Here is a 4,263-nt window from a genome sequence, read left to right as displayed (position 1 = left end):
CTCTCTTTCAATGTAGTTGACATTATTATTTTTTAATTAAAAATATTTGCTTTAGAAAAAGAAATCCTACGAATGCCCGCACCAGAAATTCAAAAAGTGAGGTTATGCACAGTTCTACAGTTCTGCCATCTTGGCACGTAATTTACTAAGTATTTTATCTGTGTTCTACGTAAAATACTTGACTCAGGTATTCTACGTAAAAACCCTCCAGTTACGAGTAACTGCACATCCCTAGGGGCATGAATTAAAGAAATTGTGTGAATTAGTATACAGAGGCGCATAAACCATGAATGAAAAGTAGCGGTTGCTATCCCAACTGGGGGGGTGGATACCCAAGATGTTGGGTGTGTGTGGTGTGAGTTTGAGTGAGATGAACTGGAAAATGTAGATTTTACTGGAAATAATACTAAGCAATTCATGATTTTAAGTAAAAATGAAGAAAAAGCGTTTTTTTTCTATAAGAAAATATTTCGTCGCTATGCCGGTGGCGGAAGTAGTGAACGCCAAGTAAGTATAAAGTTCCATTTATCCTTAATATGAAATCTCTAAACGATATTGTCAATTTCGATTGTCACACTACTCGATTTTCATTGCTATATGCGTGAAACACGAGTTGTGAATAGGTTAGACGGAGTTGGAAAATATTGAAAAAATTGTGACGATTGCTCGTTCTTTGATAGCTACACGCGTGCAAAAGGGACACACGTGAGTCACCCTGAGTTAGACAGTAATAGAACGTTTCACGCGTTTTCTTGAAGTTGAATGATCCCAACGGAGCTGGCTTGATCTGCGCTTGCTTGGATTTGAGTAACGTTCATTGGCTACGGTGCGCGTCTGTACTTGATTTTGAAATACGTACGCGAACTAGAGCCAATGAGCGACTCACAGTTCAAGCATGCGCAAGTATTTTTGAATCACTGTTGGGAATAATAATCGAATCAAATTTCGAGGTCGATAATACTAATCAACGCTTCTCATTTACCACCACCTTTCCACCCGTACCACTGCAATCGCAATACAGGACATTTGCTTGTTATTTATGATCGAATTCTTATTTCAATTTAAGCCTCTCTGCTTGTTATTTATGATCGTATTTTTATTTCAAGTTCGGAAAGAACATTTTAAAGCCTTCAAAGTATTTGAACGAGCTATCTGAACCATTAAATATATCTACCTGAGTGCCTGCGGAGAATTTCACAGAGCATCTTAGAGCCTTGGGAATCTTTAGCATATACTATGAGATTTCTATCGGTAGGGTTAGTATATTTTTAATTACAAGTTAATGCTTTAGCTATTATTTGCTATTAATATAAAAATTAACATTAAGTAATATTTCTATGAAGCATGGAATTTGTTATTAAAGTCCATTGCTGGTGGAAAATGCGATAACAACTCTCGAAATTTTGAGGTTAGGAATTAGTTTTAGAATAAAAAAGCGAACTGCTGGTCGCAGAATTACCCTACCGAAAGAAATCTCTGAGTTTTCTTTAGCGAAATAGCTTGGCCCATTTGAGTCTATAAACAAAGTCGATTTGGAAACAAAATAGTCTCGGAGATAGTTTGAGAGATTCGGGTCCTTTTCAAGATCCTTTTAGTCGTCGTTTTAAGAGTGGTGCGACGGTAATATAATGTTCCTTTTGTATTCGTCACGTATCGGGCGGGCAGAGTTATTTACAGTAGTTGATCGTGGCTAATCCGCTCTCCGTTTTTAAATTTCTCTTCAAATTATTAACACTTTTTTTTAATTGATGAATGTTCTAATTATACTTATTTATAATTATAACTTATATACTGATATACAATTTTCAAGTTGAATTCAAAAATGTTGTCTTTTTTGGCGTATCTCATTCCATTTGCGAGAAACGTTCTATTAATTCCAATTTTAAGCATTAAAAAAAAAGTCAGATATCTGAAGTCATCGAAACCCGTAGATTCCGAATTACTATGTTTTAGGCTGTTAACTATGAAATAAAAAAAAATCTACTTCTAAATTTTAATCCTAAAGCTTAAAAAAGGGCCCTTGAGTGTCGGCTATTCTATTGAGATAGCCTCTCTGCTTGTTATTTATGATCGTATTCTTATTTCAATTTCGGAAAGGATATTTTAAAGCCCTCAGACCATTTAAACGAGCTTCCTGGACCTTTAAAAGTATCTACCTGAGTGCCTGCGGAGAATTTCTCTGAGCTTCTTTGGCCTAAAGAATGTTTAGTATATACTCAAAGATTCTTTTCGGTAGGGTAGAGATAATTTTGGCCACTTTAATGTAAATCTTCCGTATATATCTACGAAAATCTATCATATGTTATTTTTGCCATGAAAGGTTACGAAAATGTACTACAAAAACTTTAAGAAAGTTAAGCTTTTACTGAAATTTTTCTTACAAATTACACAAAGATTTTATTCAAATTTATAAAATGTTTAGTAAAAAACAGAAACTATTTTAATCAGGATTAAAATAAAAAATAGCTTTTTATGTTTTCATCTTACGTCTTTTTGATAAATTTGTTTAATACGAGCAGTACGCTCTTGAATTGCAAAATGTAATATTAACCTCAAAATCTCAATAAGTTGCTACCGCATTTTTTATCAGCAATGAAATTTTATAACAAATTCGATGCATCGCAGGAATAATACTTAATGTTTATATTGAATGCAAATAATAACTAAAACATTAGATTATAACTAAAAGTACATCAATGTTACACTAACTTTACTCAATATCAGAAAAGTACCATTAAACTCCTTGCACTTCAACTTTACAACAAAACAGCTGTATAAAATGTATAGGCTTCCAATGTTTTATGAGCTTTTAAACAATATATGATTTAAGAAATGTGGGATTGAATGAATTATGTTCAGGTTTATGGATGTATCGGGTCGTCATATTTATATTTATAACAAAAAACACAAATTTTCAACAAAATACGGGACTTTTCAAACAAATAATTCCATTTTTAACTAAAAAAATCAAATTTCAATAAAAAATATCAAATTTTAAACAAAAAAAGAATAATTCAGTTTTTAGTATATAAAACTTAATATTCAATAAGAAAATGAAATTTTCTACAGGTTATTTAAAATTTTAACCAAAACAGGCGAATTTGACAGCAAATAGTAAAAGTTTTAACAAAAAAGATGAAATTTCAATCACAAAGATTAATTTTCTATTTTAAAAAATCTTTTTTAACAAATAATAGAATTTTCAACTAAATTAATTTTCAATTCAAGTACAATAATATATAAAGTATTCAAAATAAGATAGAATTCACTTAAATTCAGGCAGGTTCTACACATTATATAGCAGAATCTTTCAGCGATTAACATTTTTTTTAAGTAACTTATGCAAGACGTTTCTTCTGATATAAGACAAAAAAATAAAATTTGGACATCTATGTTAACAATAATAAAAAACGGATTAATTCTTTAACCATAAAATAATTTTAAACAAAAATATAATAATTCAGTTTTTAGTTTATAAAAGTTAATATTCAATCAAAAAAATGAAATTTTCTACAGGTTATTAAAAATTTTAATTAAAACAAATGAACTTGACACCAAATAGTAAAAGTTTTGACAAAAAAGATGAATTTTTAATCACAACGATTAATTTTTAATTAAACAAAATTTTTTTAAACAAGTAATAGAATTATCAACTAAATTAATTTTCAATACAAGAACATTATTATAAAAAGAATTTAGAATAAAATAGAATTTACTTATAACCAGGCAGGTTCTACACATTATTTAGCAGATTCTCTCAGCGGTTAAAATTCTTTTATAGTAAATTACGCAAGAAGTTTTTTTCCGATCTGAGACAAAAAAAGTCGAATTTGGGCATCTGTGTTAAGAATAATAGAAAAAAGATTAATTTTTCAACCATAAAATAATGTTTAACTAAAAAGATGAAATTTCAACAAAAAAGTATCAAATTCTAAACAAAAATAGAATAATTGAGTTTGTAGTTTATAAAAGTTAATATTCGATCAAAAAAAAAAAAACAATTTTCTACAGATTATTTCAAATTTTAATTAAAAGAGGTGAACTTGACACCAAATAGTAAAAGTTTTAACAAAAAAGATAATATTTCAAACATAAAGATTAATTTTTTATTTTAAAAAATGGTTTTAAACAAATAATAGAATTTTCAACTTAATTATTTGTCAATCCAAGAACAATATTATAAAAAGTATTTAGAATAAGATAGAATTCACTTAAAATCAAGCAGGTTCTATAAATTATTTAGCAGAATCTCTCAGCGATAAA

Source organism: Belonocnema kinseyi, chromosome 9, assembly GCF_010883055.1.
Source record: "Belonocnema kinseyi isolate 2016_QV_RU_SX_M_011 chromosome 9, B_treatae_v1, whole genome shotgun sequence".
In the NCBI taxonomy this organism is placed as follows: domain Eukaryota; kingdom Metazoa; phylum Arthropoda; class Insecta; order Hymenoptera; family Cynipidae; genus Belonocnema; species Belonocnema kinseyi.
This window is presented reverse-complemented; position numbering follows the sequence as displayed.